Here is a 17,015-nt window from a genome sequence, read left to right on the forward strand (position 1 = left end):
TACTGAAAACATGCCAAGGCCCAGACAGTAGCTACACTCAACTGTTTGCCATCCGCACATCTCTGGGGCCTCAAGTCACCTTGTTACATACGATCCTCTCTTTGTTAGTCAGAATAACTGGCTGCTGCTCTGCACTGTCCTGGCGTACTCAGGACTGTGAAGAGCAGCAGAAGTAAGGAAGGAGGAGGGGAACATGATGCATACACATGATGCATGGAGCTAGCAGTGGCTGTTTATCTGCTCCAGCTCAGTTTCAGACTAGGTTTATCGAAAACAGATGACAACAATTTCCTAGGTGCCCTGCTCTCCCTTGATAATTTGGTACAAGAAGTAGTTGCTATTACAAAAAGTGGAATGTTTTGATTTAAGCTAAAGTAGTGTTAAGTTTTGTCTAAGCCATTGTGTTTTATGAAAGTTAGACAGAATGTCCCTCTGATAGCATCTTTTCTTTTAGACAGTGCTTTTCTGTCAATGTTGATTCTGTGGAGATGATAACATCTTGTGTGAAGTATGATCTGTGCTGAACAGGTGTCTCTTTTTCTGTAATGACCTCTGTTTGGAATTCCTTCCTTTCTCGAAGGCGAAGTCTCATGGAGAGCTGGAGCCAGCTCCAAGTTAATAAGAGTTTTCACTGTTGTCAAGTTCATGATGGTTGCTGGAGTGCTTAATACACGTTGAAGCAGAACTCTTGCTTTGTGCCTGCAGATCTATCATCCCTAAAAGCAGTAGTGGCAGCTCTGCCCTTTGTTTTGATCATGGGCTTCGGACAGCTTCAAACATATGGGTCCATCATGTACAGAGCCAAAAGCTATGTGAAATGGTTCTGTAGATGAGTGTGGCAGTTATTCCATCTAATTTTAGATTAGGGGGAATCCCTAATTTTAGGTTCGGGATTTCTGCCCAGGGAAGTTGTGCATTTCTCATCCCTGGGGATGTTCAAGGCCAGGTTGGATGGGGTCTTGGGCAGCCTGTTCTAGTGGGAGGTGTCCCTGTCCATAGCAGGGGGATTGGAAGTGGATGATCTTTAAGTTCCCTTCCAACCCTAACTATTCTATGATTCTGAGTGTGGCAGTTATTCTGTCTAATTTTACAACAGTCCTCTTTGTTATTGTGAGAAATAAAGTTTTAATGCTACAGTCTTCAGCTCTAAAAGGTGAAATAATAATTGGGAAGAAAGCGAAACAGTGTAAACGAACTTTGTTTACAAGAACACTACTGATGTAATATTTGTAAAGTAATTATAAGTGATTTTGAAATAGCCTTAGGTGCTACTCCCATTCCTGAATCTCCCTGACAGCTTTTGTGATTTATATTTTTAATTTTATTTTATTTTTCTTATAACATCATGTTTTTATCTTAAAGCAGCATGGAAACCTCAATACATTTAGAATAAGCGATAAGCACCTGCAATGTACTACCAAATGCTAAGTAAACATAATGAAGGAAAAATGTATTTTCTCTTGTCCCAGCTTAACTTTTATTACAATTAAGGAGGGAAGAAGAGTTTTTAGCAGAAATCTGTCATCTCTGTGCAGTTGGATTGGCACTGTTGACTGGAAAATTTATTTTCTTATGTATTTTATTATTGTGTTTTCTTGGAAGCAATGGATTATGGTCTTAAAAGTCCTGTCATTCTGCAGAAAGTGATCATTGGGGTACGCGTATTTCTGCTGGCCTTCTGTTTAACACACATCACTGAAAGCCTGCTGAGAATTTGAAGGATAGCACATCCCAGATGACTACTGTTGTTGTGTCCTGTGTCACTGGAGCCTATGTGCGGAGAAGGAGTAACTATCACTTTGTTAACTACCTCCTCCTTCCCTATGGGGAGTCTGCACCTGAACACCAAGCCAGCACCAATGAAGGCATGGACGTGTGATTCCACCCCTCAGTCTCATTCCCCTCAAACTTCTCTTGTCTAAAACTCGGTGCTGTTTGGTTATTACATTTTATGGAGGAGATTTTCTTACTTGCAATGATACATATAATAGTTGTTGAAGGGGGTTGGGTATTCATTTGTACAGAAATCTTCGCTTTTGATATTTGATCTGAGGAAGGGAGGTGGCCTGTGCCTTTCCTCCTCTCTCAGGACAAATCAGCGCTTTGAGAATGATATAATAGTATCGGGAATAGTTACTAATATTTTAATTATGTAGCTGCTAAAAAAAGAGGAGGAATTTGGGTGAAATACCTGCAGCAACTGTGGACTGGTGTGAAAGGAAACAGCTGTTATATTCTCTGGCACATATGGGATGTTTTGTCATACATTGCCAGGTTGTTCCTTGTGGTACACTATTTCAACTTTATGACGTGGCACTCAACGTTTTGAAGGAGCTTGTGCTTCCCTGTTACACTGCTGTTGGTGTTCCTTATTTTTCTTTGGGGTTGGAATGATGATTGATTGTGGTGATATCATAATTTCTTTTATTGTTTTTCCGTTTGTGAAAACGTGCATACGTGTTGCTATGGTGCAATTTCTCTTTCTTTTTCTCTGCTGTTAGTTCTTGATGGACAGTGTCATGCACAGTGACACCCTATTGAGTGCAGAGTAGGACCTTTAAAGTAAGGACTATAAATGATGAAGATTTTGGAATTTCAGTCACAAATATTACAAACTATAATTTAATCATTCCCTACAGTGGGTAAGATTTCTACAGTATCAAAAGGAGGCCTTAAAGAACTCTACTTTTTTTTTTAGGAAATATATATTTATTTGTTTACCCTATAGATAAAACCCCATTTTTAGTTAGGAGGAGATATTTCCGTGTTTCATATTCATCTGTGCTCCTAAATTATTTGTGCATTTTCCAAAATTCTGCCTAAGAGTTCAGAGGGAAGAAAAAACTCAGACAGAAGTAATCTCTCGGTCACATTTTATGAGTTACTCCATCTCCTTCCAAACTGAATTGCAGAATTTTGTGTACTATTTAAAGTAAGACTGTAAGAATAGTATTGATAGAGGACCTCCTACCTCCCCGACCCACCCTGCCCAGCAGCGGGTTTTCTGTTGTGATACTTGCATGTGTAAGGGAATATCTGTTTTAACACTGCTCCTAAACCTTTGCTGGTTCATCATCTCTCTCGTGCTGCAGCCATTGAACTGAATTTTGTTTTACTTGTTGGCCTCAGTGTTAATTTTCTAATTTGTTGTGCTCATGTGCAACACGAGAGGATTTAATGGGTATTGTGTTGACTGCTGAGTATGTAATATGTCAAGCAGCTGGACGGTTTAGCAATTGTGGGATAACATCTGGATCAATGACATGCAGTGTTGATATATATTGTATTGATTTTGAAAGATGTTCATGGTGGACGTATATTGGTCAAGTGCTTTGAAATACCCGAAAAAAAATGCTATAAAAGTCCAGAATCAAAAGGATAATTTTGTGTTACAGCAATAGGCAAGATAATAAGTGATGGGGGGTTAAAAAAATATGAATAATGCTTAAATAGTTCAGTGCATAATAATTGCATCAAATGCAAATTACATTTCCAACCTTAATGCTGATGAAATCCAAGGTATTTTTCAAGACAAGAAACCAACCAAGTGCTTTTGCTGTATGGTTGTTTGTTATACTGAAATTTTACTGAGAAACCTCATCATGTGAAGCAGGAAGGACAGGATTTATTAAGTGTCCTCGTTCATGGCCTCATGAATTCAGAAGTGCTTTCTTTGCTGCACTTTCCAGTTATTTTAGTCTTAAATAATTTCTCTTTCTATAGGAAAAAAAGTATTCTACTTTGTATTGTATTTTGCTCTTATAAGAAATATTTTCTGACACTGAACCTAAGCCATGCTCTTTCCTAAGTTCATCCCATGCTTTCATTTATGCCCTTTAGAGTCATGCTGTGGAATTGCTCTGCTCCTTCTGTGATTTACACTATCATCATATTTTTCCATAACTGTCATCCAGCCAGGATAACTTATTTAGGTGGAGGGTTTTTTTTCCCTTCCTTTTTTTAGTGGTTGTTGAAATTTTTAGTTTGGGAAGCAAATTTAGTAGGAAAACAAGGACTGATACTGTGTTTAAGAGCAACTGAGAGTCCCTTTGTGGAAACCCCTCTGTCTTTTTTGCTGACTTGTGATTTCCTGTTCACCAGGTTGGTTCATACCTTTGTTAAAGAACATGGTGGCATCTAAGATGCCTTGCTAGAGCAAAGTTCTTCGTTCTCTTGAATTTATTTTTGTCATATATGAATGTGTATGTGGATATTTATGCATGTGTGAATATGTATAAAATCATGCACAGGGTTGTATGGTGATGGTGAACGTCATGGTCACGCTGTTCATTGCAGATTCTCCATGCTGCAGCATGGGGGATTCATGCACAGCTAGCACAGTGCTGTAGGGTTTTGTTTCTGGTTACCCAGTGCTGTGTCCCAGCTATAGGAAATTGAAAACAACCTGCTTCTTGGGTGCATCCCAGTCCTTCTGCTCCTGACATTGCAGGCATGGGCTCTCTTGTCACATACAAGGGCCTAGCTTCACTCGAGTTATGGGCTATTGTTCAAGTCTGTTCCTGAAAATCCGCATCACTAAGCGTTTTCTTGTAAGTATGTATTGTGCAGTTATTTCCTGGAAGTAATTCCTAGAGTGAAGTATCAAAGGGAGTAGTAGTATCAGATTGCTCTAAGGTAGAACTGCAGAAAGGTTTAAGTGTATTATAAGTAGGCTGTCTGTTTATTTTTCTGATTGTGTGATGAAGGGTGGGGAAATACGACTTTCCACTTGTGATGTCTTTTCATTTTCTTTGAAGCTGTGCATCTATATGACTTTTTGTTCTTGTAGCTTGGCCTTTTGGTCCAGAAAAGAACCACAGTTCAAATATGAAACTGAAGCAAAGAATTATAGAATCATAGGATGGTTTGGGTTGGAAGGGACCTTAAAGATCATCCAATTTCAACACCACTGCCACAGAGCAGGGAAGAAATCTACTCAGAGAAATCTAAAGGGAATGTTTCTGGAGTGGGAAGGAAACTGTGGGACAATATTTTAATTTAAATGAGGAAAACGGCATACATATATTAGCAAGCTGTAGTAATGGCAGAGTTCAAGACAACTTAATTTTGCGTGATCCTTGGCATTTTTTATTTTTTTGTCTTGTGTCATTAGAAATTCCATATCCCCAGAACTTTGGCCAGCATTCCTGATAGTGCATTAGGGACGTGTTTCTAGATATATCATGCTTCTGATGAATTTGTAATATAAGATGAATTGTCAGTATTTCCTACATGCCTTCACACTTCTAAACAGGACATTCTTAAATTTTATTCCTTTTTCAGTCTTTTATATTTGGAATGACTCTGCCAAATTTGTCTTTCAGCTAGTCACCGAAGAAATGAAATAACACACTGACCAAAGCTAACAGGCAAAGGAAGCAGGGCTGAGGAAAGATCATCTCTGATTGCAGGTAAGTGAATTAATTTAGCTTTCTGAATCTATTTGTGACACCAGAACTGCTGATGTTTTTAGGCAATAACAAGTTTTCAGTCCTAGGTACGCTAAGTATCTAGCTTTACTTTCCGTATAAAAGTCATGGATATCCTCACTCCTAATACCAAGACAAAGAAAATAATGACCCTAACTATATAAATATAGGTAGGTGATAATCATAGTTATATAGGTAGAAGATAATAATCTCTGAAGGATGAATTCTGTTATCTTTATGTTGGAGTATGTCCATATCTTTGAATATAAGCCCTTTTAAATCTATCCAACTACATAAGCAATAAGCTACTGTTCAGTGTGAGAATAGGTGGCAGAGTTAGGTTATCCTTACTTTACAAACTACTTACATTTGATGCAAGTTAGAATCCAGCATAGGATGCTCTGGTGAAAGAGGAGTGAATTCAGTGAGGTCTTGGGAGAGGCAGTAGCTATGGCCATGCAAATATCACTTTCAGCCTATGGTGTTATGGTCCTGGTCTTGTGGCAGAATAAGCTAATGGCAACATGTGCCCCTGTTTCTTCTTAAAGCTTTATGTCTTAGCTCAAACTGGCATGAAGGTGAACTTAGTGGTGATACAGACCTGAAATTTAGCTGCCAGTTTTCTTGCAGGGATGGTTTTAACATCCTGCAGAAAGGTAGGAAAGAGGAATGGCGGAAGAAATAGTTTGCTGTACTATTTTGGCAAGATTTATGAGAGTTCATCTGTCTGGAATCCTGAATTAACTGTCTCCCTATTCTAGTGCTTCTGTAATTAGCTTCTTCTGGTATGCTTCATAGCCTGAGATCAGTTTTGTCCAAGATCAGTTTGTTTGTTTGTTTTCCTGGCATTATACATCTTTTGTTTCTGTTCATTGATTTTTATGCAGGTGATTTTCATAATTGTTTTAATTTTTGCCTTTTTTTGTAAATGATTCCTGGTAGAGAAAACAGATAAAGGAAATTGTCAGAGTCCCGACAGAGTTTTAATGGTGCTTCTTTTAATTTTTTTATGTATATTTCAAAACTGAATTGCCATTCAAGACCTTCGTTAAGTGTTCTTACTTTGTGTGTATTAGTGTTATATTTTCATTGGTTTATTATTTATTTTGGCTGTAATTGTACTAATTAATGTCAGGGTAAAAAATTGTGTGGTATATTACACCAGCTTTTCCCTTGGGAAGATACTGTTCTAAAATGGACAGATACAGTATTGTACATGTAAAATTATCAGATATAGAAGAGGTAATTAAATATCGGCTCCACACAGGTTTATGGAACCTTTAAAAGTACATAGCTTTTCTTGTTAACAAGAAAAGAACTCTGACAAGTTTTTTGGAAGAAAGTTGTTTTAAAGACTGGACCGCTGGGCAGAGTCCAATGGCATGAGGTTTAACAAGGCCAAATGCCGGGTCCTGCACTTGGGGCACAACAACCCTATGCAGTGCTACAGACTAGGAGATGTCTATCTAGAAAGTTGCCTGGAGGAGAGGGACCTGGGTGTGTTGGTTGACAGCCAACTGAATATGAGCCAGCAGTGTGCCCAGGTGGCCAAGAAGGCCAATAGCTTCTTGGCTTGTATCAGAAACGGTGTGACCAGCAGGTCCAGGGAGGTTATTCTCCCTCTGTACTCGGCACTGGTGAGACCACTCCTCGAATCCTGTGTTCAGTTCTGGGCCCCTCACCAGAAGAAGGATGTTGAGGCTCTGGAGAGAGTCCAGAGAAGAGCAACAAAGCTGGTGAAAGGGCTGGAGAACAGGCCTTATGAGGAGCGGCTGAGAGAGCTGGGGTTGTTTAGCCTGGAGAAGAGGAGGCTGAGGGGAGACCTCATTGCTCTCTACAACTACCTGAAAGGATGTTGTAGAGAGGAGGGTGCTGGCCTCTTCTCCCAAGTGACAGGGGACAGGACAAGAGGGAATGGCCTCAAGCTCCGCCAAGGGAGATTTAGGCTGGACATTAGGAAAAAATTTTTCACGGAAAGGTTCATTGGGCACTGAAACAGGCTGCCCAGGGAGGTGGTTGATTCACCTTCCCTGGAGGTGTTTAAGGCACGGGTGGACGAGGTGCTAAGGGGCATGGTTTAGTGTTTGATAGGAATGGTTGAACTCGATGATCCGGTGGGTCTCTTCCAACCTGGTTATTCTATGATTCTATGATTCTATGATTCTATGAAAGAGATAGAGAGATGTTGCTTGATAAAAGTTAGCTTTTTCTTTTTCTGTTTTGCCTGCTGTCCTCCTCTTTCCCTGGACAGATTGTATTTTTTTTATTTCCCCACCCTTCTGCTCCCAATGTATCATATTCTGATAATGCCATTTTTTCACTGTTTTCTTGTGATAGGTTAGAGTGTTAAGATAATAGTCATTCTACAAACAGAAACTGCTGGATATGTGAAGACTTGAAATAAGTATGTGGAAACGTCATCCTATTCTAGTTTCTCTTATCGGGCTCCTTGTTGTGGTTTTTAAATGATTCTTTTATAAACACCATTAAAAAAAAAATCATAGGTTCTACCAAGTCCTATTTCCTCACCTGGTATTAGGAGTTCATTTGACCCCAGTGTCCACTTTCATTCCAGACCTTGAGTGACAGGGGCCTGTGGGGAACTTGATCTTTCACCATGTTGCAAATTGCAATTCTACCAATGATTTTGAGGAAAAAAAAATAAGAATGGTTATTATGTTTTAATATTGATTCTCTCAGTACACAATGGACATAGCGTTAACTGAAGATTGTTTTGTCATATGTAACCTTGACTTATAATAACACCTTATTCTTCATTAATAATAAAGATTTGATTCTTTCATGTTATTGTTTACTTTTTTCTGCTGACTCTTGTATTTTCTTCCACCCAGTCAATATGTATATCTTGGCTCAAAATGCAAGATGAAGGAATGTTGTTGCCTTTGTTATTTGAAGACTAGACAGAGAAGTACTTCTGTGTGCCATAGTTTGAATTGTGTATCCTGAGCTCTGTCTACGTTTTCTTTCACATAGGCTTGCTTTGGAGCTCAGTGTGTCTCTCAAGTATCTGATGCCACAGAAGGGTTCTCTGACAAAATTAAAATATATGGCTTTCTCAAGGTCTTTCAAACAAAGGTTTTCTTTTGATCTTTGTGCAGTGCACCTCAACATCAGCAAGCCTTACAGATGTTAGCTGGTAACATAAAAGATAATGAAGCATGAAGCTGCTTGGGAGCTCATTATTGTAGCCATGGACCCAAATTTATCCGGTTTTCTAGCTTTAATGACAAAGAAATAAGTTTGTGATACTAGTCTTGTTCTCTCTACTCCAACATTCAATTTTTTTTTTAATACTGTGCTACCAGGACTGGATGGAGGTACAATTGAGTTCCTACTTTGTTTGCTTTGCTTGCTACAGAGTATCTTGGAACTAGTTCTTCTTAGGAAGTTATAGGAGATGTCAACACCTCTTAAACAGTGTAAAAGTAGTGATGTTTAGGCATAAATACAGTGTTGCAAGATAGGTGAGCCTGAATACATATGAAGTGTCATTGACTAAATCATAGCCCTAAACTTCAACAGAACCAGAGCACAGCTGTATCAGGAAATTAGAACAGGATTAAGCATATCCATTAAAAAATAAACTTGTCTTTATCTGAATAGGCAGAACTTTAAATTGAGGGATTTTATTATAAAATTTCTAATTAATATTTCTTAGGAGAATTGTCTATAATGCAGTATCAGTGGTAGTAAAAAGTATTTTTCAGGAAAAAGACAATGCTTTTTTACCCTTAGGCTTTAAACATACTTGATGCATTTCTTTAGCTACATTTACAGGAAATCTTTCATAATATAAGTAGAATATTTGCAAACTGACTTTTCTGTCTTTTCATAACTTATATACATCATAACTATATAATATACAAAGTAAGATTTTTAAGGTTGTTAATAGAGCTTGGCTAGGCAGTTAATTCTTGTGAGTCTTCTTGAGTACACTTGTTCTTAGAAGAACAAAGTAAATCTTTCATCTTGCAGCCCGGCAATGTGTTGGAAAACTGATGAGGCAGCACTGAGCCTTGATAAAATCTCATGTGGGATTTCAAAGAAATACCTTATCTATCCACCTGTGGTAAAGTTTAGTGCTGGAACCAAGGAAATAACACCAGAGTGATTGAAAAATAAATTTACACTATATCAGTTTGCTAAAAAGACCAGGGTAAAGGAAACCAAACTGCGAATGATTAGCAGTGCAACCTTACTTCGTTTTTGTTTTACCTTCTGAATTTTGTCTTGCTGTGAGATTAGCTGTATTGAGACAGGTACTGTGATTGTGTGAGACTTGATGACAGAGCTGTTTGTATTGCTTGCAAGTCCTGCCATTTGTGTGCATCCGACATTTTGTGTAGTTTAAATGGATTGGAATGAACTGTGTCACTTAGAAACTTATGTGACGGGTTATTTTTTTTTCTTTTTGCGACATGCCAGCGAGTACCACACTCTGAGTAGGCCAGCTGCTTTTTGTATAACTTTGTTATATCTTTTCCTGCTTTATTACTATCTGCAGCCTGTGGGATTTGGGATCAAATGTAAATGATGATAACAGAGTTTCCAAACAGATTTTGTTTGTTGTAACATAGTATGTATTTGTAATTCCAGCCTAAGACTTTTGGTTGATGATTTTTGTGAGATAAAGTGGTCTTCTGTTTCTAAGCCCCATTAGCAAGTAAGGGAACACAACAGTCTAAAACAGTCACCATGAATGGAAGAATAAAAACAAATCTGGTCATTGATTTCTGTTTCACTCAGTCAACAGAAAAGAGCATCGGCAATAGGGAACGATACTAAAACAATAAAGGCTTTTGCATTAGGTAAAGAAAAAGTGTCGGGCTAGGTAGAATTTACTTCTTAGAGCAACTAGTAGGTCCCGTTTACATGTTTCAGACATAACGGTCTCTTATGTAGGAGAGTGAGCCAACAGCAGTGTTTGGAAGTCAAGTCTCTCAAGTGTTTTTCAAGAGCAATTTTAGTGCCTGGGTAAATTTATGGGGATCAATTTTTACTCGTATCTTAAACGCTAACAGTTTATGTTATTCTGCAGCTATGACTGTACTCAGTCAGGAGCTGAGTTTAAAACCACTTCTTACGTGTCTGGACCCCGTGAAGAAAAACCTGCTAGGACCATTTTTAATTGGATGCCTAAAGGTGGCTTTGCAGAAATCTTCTCTGGCAAAGCAAAGCAGAAGAAAGATGGTAGGAATTTCAGTCATTGTTTTCTGGCACCTTTCTATATGGTCTCAAGACAGGGGTTGAGTGAGGACACCCAAGCTGACTAGGCAATCATTTCACATTCCATTTAAAGATTTTGGAGCTTCATGGTGGAGGGTTTTGTACTACATGGAAATAAAATCCTGCTGCTCTGACTCCCTGGCCACAAGGTTTCCAGCGGTACTATGCAGGCATCTGGACCTTCTGAGTAGCTGCAGCAGAAGAAACCTAAGGTGGGATAATAAAGATTGTAGCAATACTATTCCCTTCCCATTGTTTTTCATGTGGTTCTTTAGCATGAAATAGAGGGAGGCGCTAAGAGAAGACCTTTTTGATTATACCTACAGAACTCTGTGAACTTGCATGTAATGGATTTGATCAAAGGAAATGCCTTTTCCAAAAAAGAAATGTTGAACTCTTTCTTAGAGTAGGAAGGATGTAAGGTGGCTAACTGGGCAGCATTGCATAACAAGCTGTATTGAAACTTTGTCTAAACACTGTTTTCCTTTTAGGCTTGTGTCCCTGTGTGGATTAAATGTGAAGTTTTAGGCATCAACCATTTCTCCTGTCGAAAGCCGGCAACTTCATTTTCATTTAACTGATTCTTGAACAGAAAACATTATTCTTTAATTATTTAATGTCCTATGCAATGCTTATTAGATTTAAGACATTGTTTATGTGATAGCTAATAGCAGTGATGCTTATATCAGGTTCCCAAATAAAGATTTTACAACAACTCCTGTCCAGCTCTGCTTTGAATGAATGAGAGCCTGATCTGAATGAGGCCGGTCTGAATGAACATCTCCTGAAACCCTGACTGCAGAGAGACAGAACTAAGTATCTGTGCAGCACTGGGAGCTGAGTTTTGAAGTATTGAAATAAAATTCACACTTAATACAAGCATTTAGTAGAAAAAAAATATGAAAAAGCATTGCTAACAAAAATTGAATCAAAGGCTATTCACATAGGTTTCATAAATGGAAGGTCCAGTTTAATAAAGTTGTGTGACAATTGTGAGATTGCATTTCAAAGGTAATTAAGAATACTTATTTGATCTGAACATTCATTATTTCTTTGGCTTTAGATGACTTTAGGTTTTCTTTCTCTTAGGAAGCTTTTTAAATTTAGTGCTCTGTTTCCAGTACATTGGACTGACATGTTTCATGCTCAGATATGGCAATATATTGCTGCAGTGGTGAACAATGTGGCACATAAATAAATTTATAATGAGGGTAAACCTGTATGTGAAAGAAATAGTTGAAATCTTTTAAAGCTATTGATGTAACAGTAATAGTAGTAGTCTGTTTTCCTTCAAAACCTGGAGCAGCCTCTAATATAGCTTTATGGAAAAGATTACTTAATTGTATGTAATTGTAGTCAACTGTCAAATTATTAATTTAAAATTCAGATCTGAGGGGAGTTATACAATCTGTAGACTCATACAGAGTCCTCTTCACTTTCACACTGTTGGAGTGCTTTTGATAAAGAAGAAAGAGGATGGAGTAGCAGCTAGCTGTCTGGAACTGATCATTGAGTTAAATGGCAGTTTTTTTCATTAACTTTGATCATCCTTGGATGGAACCTGTGTGCATATGATTTAATTAGTAGCAAGCTTTGGGAATCCTGGCACGTTGGCTTTTCTAGTGCCTCACCTACAGGGATGTTAGTTACATAAACCAATGTATTTGTATATCTATGATATGGCAAGTGCCGAAGTGCACACCGTTGGCTTTCGTAGTGCTGGACCTTCATTTAAAAGCTGGAAATTTTACTACTAAACCTCTTTTTGTTTCTTTCTAATTGTAACATCGTGTCTGGTCAACTTACATTGCACGTAAATCACATCTATGTCATTGAAAATATTTTTATGCTGAAAAAGGGAGCAGATTGTAACTTTGTTGTATGTCTACTTTGCGATGAGATCCACAAAACTAAGTTCTTATATTTAACATCAAGGCTTAAAAATGCAAAGTTTTGGTAGGTTGTCTTTACCTGAGAGCAAAAAGGAGGTTCTCATGTCAAATGTTTAGTTGTCCAATAAAGCATGTTTTCACCATGGATCATGTTGGAATAATGCTGTCATTTTTCCTTGTTTTATTTTTTGTTTGGTTTTTTTTTGTAAATTGTGTAAAGTGCTGTAGCTTCCTGTTGGGAGGTGCCTTTATGTTTTACACGAGTTTCAGGGGCAACTGGAGGGAACTTCACATAAAGCCAAGTTTGCAGCAGGTTTGTAGACCAAGCCATTGCAGTTGTAGTTCAGAATGGCCAAATGTCTCATCTGAGCATCTGAAACATTTTTACTCTTGACCAGATTTCTATCACATTAATCCGTGCTTTATTCCACCTTTTTAGGCGAGCTGCCCCAATGCCTTAGCTGTGGCAATTCATGAAGTTGAGATATTATTCAGTGCAAGCAAGGGAGAGTGGTGGGAGCTGCCTGTGAGCATTGACACTGAACACAGAGATTCCATGTTGATGGGTCCTGTGTTTCCTTTGCAAACAGACCTTTTCAAGAGACCCGGTTGTGAGTCTAAATGATTTACAGCTTAAGAGTTTATGAAAGTTAGCAGGCTTCTTATGTATTAGTAGCATAAATAGGAATTGTAGGTGTAAATACCAAGGTACAAAGTGGGTTGTTAGCTTATATGCCTTTCTCAATTTAGCTGTTGTGTAACCCTCCATAAATCTGTCACTTTGGCTTGCTTATACTTATAATAGTTTGCACCCAATTTTTAGCACAATAAATAGGGATTCTTTAAGGTGTCAGTTGCATACCTGTCAATGAACACCAAACTAAAAAAATTAGGTCTGTGTCAGTCAAAAAATATTAAAAGGAGCCTTGATTTTTTTTCTCAGGGGCATTTAAGACTTACTGAAACAACATCAACTATTATACTGACAAGATGTTGAGGTTTTAGGTGGTGTTTTCTTTTCTGCTTTACAAGAAAAAAAGCTTCCATAGTGACTGGAACATAGCACAGAACATATGCTACCTTTGAGGCAGGCATTACCTTCTTAAATAAGTACAACGTATGTTCAGGCCACACTGGTGTGCGATTGTGGATCATCTGCAGTGATCTGGGGGGACATGCATTACAAGAATATTTCTGTATGCTTTAGGGAGTGATTCAGACCTAAGAAGAGGAATGGAGTAGGTGATCTAAGTAGTTACTGTTCTGTTTCTAGCAGATGATTGATAAGCTTGAATTGCTGCTTCTGCATGTACATTTAAGAAGAAACCTAGGTAAGCAAAGGATTTTTCTCATTTGCCTTTGTTTCTCAAAAGATTAGTAACTTCTTTTAGAAGGTGTATATTTTTAAGGTACAAATCTGACAAAGAGGAGAATGAAAAAGTATATATGGTCTACTTTTTTGATGTCAAACAGGAATAAAGGCAGAAGAATATACTTTAACATATTATTTAATCTACTGTGAGGCAAGATACTGTATCTTGTTTGTTATATCCCTTGAAACAGCATAGGTAAATGATGAGATTATTATTGTACAAGTCGGGAGAACTCTTGCTGTGTCACAAACCTGCTGTTTGATGAGTGCCACAAAACTTTCAAGGATATAATTAGAGGATAGTTATCTGACCTCTACTGATTAGGATTTGGGAGTTGGTTTCTTGTGTTTGAATATGTCAGTTCATCAGCTTCTGTGGCTCTGATTTAGCTTCTTGTTTCTGTGTAGTCCGCTGTTTAAAAAAAACCAGCTATTGTAATTGCTGTCATACCTGCCAACACCTTTGAAAAAGCAAACCTTTAAAAAGCAATAATTCTCATTCTGCCCAGGATCACCCATAGAGAAAAGTGCAATTTATGTTGTACAGCCCCTTTGTGCATGTGTGGTTTGACTCTATAAAAGTCTCGCTAGTAATCCTTGTCCATTTACAGTGGAATACATTGGCACCTTTTTTCATATTTTTGGATGTTAATCAATCTGTTCACATTTAAACTTGTTGCAGCCTAATGAAAGCACTGAGTATCCTGGAGCAATGATATCAGAGAAATGAAATGGATATACGTAAGTGTAATCAGAATGGCAGATTGCCTGTGTATTCTTTAGCTTGTACTTTATCAGTGACAATAGTCTAAAGATGTATAATTTTTGAGAACTGGAGTGCTACTTTCATGTAAGCTGTTACTGGGAGGCTGTGTTTTGCCATCACTTTTTGAAGAAACTGTTGGGTTGAGTTTAATGTTAGTTCTTAAAAATTCTCATTTTTAAGAATAGATTCTTAAGGAAATGACAGCCGCAAGGTGGTATTTGTACATCTGCTGTCAGCCTTCCTTTTTCCACTTGAGTCAAATTTCACAAAGGATGTCCAGATCATGAAAGACATCAAGTTACAAGGTGTTGTGTGGGAATAAAGGGTTTAATAAAGGAGAGAAACGCTATTAATGCCTCAGCGAAAGCAGAGGTAGCAGGGTGAATTTGTTCCTTGCCGCTGAATCTGCAAACAAGCTTTGCCTCCAGACATAAAGGAAATAAAGTTTTACTGGTTCTGCTGCTTGCACAAAAAGCTTACTCTAAACTGCTTACCCTGAGGATGAATAACATTCCGTTAGCTTACATATCTTATAGAAGTGGAAAAGAGAATAGTGCTGTCTGGAATATTTTAAAAGAACTGAGAATGGATGCTTTATGAAAAAGGAGTGCATGTGTTGTCTTTCAGACTGTTTTAGAATAGTGTTTCTACAGGAGAGGACTTGAGACAGAAGACACTATTTTTCCCAGCCTTGGAGATAGTTAGCAGATGTTGGAAATTCATAGAAATTATGTTCAACTGTAAATGTAAGCTGTTGGGTTGCTGCAGAAGGAGAAGGCTGCTTATACAATAAGCTTTACAGTAATGCTTCTACTTCTTTAAAGCTGTCAGTGTGTTGCAATCATCTGGAAAAGTATAAAATAGCTTGTCATAAACATACCAACTTTCCCGCTCAAATGATGATCTCCATTGATGCTGTATGAGATCTTAAATGAATTTTTTTTAAACAAACAGCAGTAGTTTTTTCAAGCTGCTGGCCCTTCAGGCTTTGCATCAGATATTTAAATTGGAATGGATCCTTTTTCTCGTTGCACTTCTGTAAATAATGGTTTCTAGAAGTTTGATTGTTATGGGTGCATGAGTGCCCTAGTTACCAAGTTCTTTATTTTCAAGGAGGCTGGCACTGTCTGTTGTTAAATCTGTATGGAAAGGGAAGGACACCTCTGCTTTTGTATTGTAATGAACAGATACAGAATAATTCCGTATAAAATGAAGAAAAAGATCTTTTGAACAAAGCTGTTTCAATTTATGGTCTCTGTGGAGAGTAAAATTTCACTTCTAAGGGAAGTCACAAGGGTCAAAACCTGAACATGCTTCCACTGTGATAAATAGAAATGTTTCTTCCTAGGAAGATTTTTGAGCTTACATTCTAAAATGCTGAAATATTTTTCAGGCCTGAGTAGAGTAATACTAGAGTAATACTACCTATTTAATCTAATGTGAATGCAAGGCAGATTAAGAAGTAAACTGCAGAATAAAATTGAAACCTGAAGAGTTGAGTCAAATTGTGTTGCTGTCATACACATCAGCTTTTTGAAAACAATACTGAAACTTTGGTTTTGGTTGGGGTTTTTTTTTGCAGGTTTTTAGCAAAGCGAAATGTTTGTAAAGGTTAAAGTTTAGGAATATATTTGTCTACATGATTACAGTTTCTTCTTATATAAATCAAGTGTTGCGCACACTAGAGGCAGGATATAGCACTCTGGGGTGAATCCTGTCCCCACAAGACTCTTATAAAAGGCTATGAAATGGTCTCAGAGGACTGTGTAACTACAGATCAGTGATACTGCTCATGGGTGTGGTTTTTACTTTTTCCTAATGAGAACAAGTTAATGCGTGATAGAATTAGAAGTAGTATTCTGTCTTTAAATAATTTTTGGTTTGTACCAAAAAAAATTTTTTTTTTTTGGTCAGAGACATGAGGAAAAGCCTTCAGCAAAGCCATAGCCAAGGCCTTTTAAAATTTGTTTTTCTGTGAGCATTAACTGTCTCGTTCATTCTTGTAGCATGGGCAATGTCTTTCTGCCACAGCAATGTACCTCTCTCATACCATACTGAGACACAGATGTTTTAAAAGTAAGATGCAGTAAACGAAAAAGAATCTTTTGCTACTAACATTGGATGATTAACATTACAGGAACATTAAATTTTCTCCTGATGCATCTTTTTAATAGTTGAAAATTAAGGATGTCTGTCTCGTATGCAAGTTTTCAGTGATGCAGGCTTCACTCCAACTACTTCATGAAAATATTTATTTAAAAAAACCCAAATAGCTGTTTTTATTGGACTAGAAAGGGGATGCTATGTGA

The 17,015-nt window shown here is 37.7% G+C and overlaps 1 protein-coding gene across 1 annotated transcript in view; it reads left to right on the forward strand.

Moving 5' to 3' along the window:
* Window positions 1–17,015, forward strand: part of FARS2 (phenylalanyl-tRNA synthetase 2, mitochondrial) — a 262,812-nt gene that overhangs the window by 1,305 nt on the left and 244,492 nt on the right. The window contains exon 2 of the mRNA XM_069853595.1: window positions 5,325–5,411. The gene's annotated coding sequence lies outside the window, so the exon portion shown is untranslated. The remainder of the gene's footprint in view (window positions 1–5,324; window positions 5,412–17,015) is intronic.

This window comes from Phaenicophaeus curvirostris, chromosome 3, assembly GCF_032191515.1.
Source record: "Phaenicophaeus curvirostris isolate KB17595 chromosome 3, BPBGC_Pcur_1.0, whole genome shotgun sequence".
NCBI lineage: Eukaryota > Metazoa > Chordata > Aves > Cuculiformes > Cuculidae > Phaenicophaeus > Phaenicophaeus curvirostris.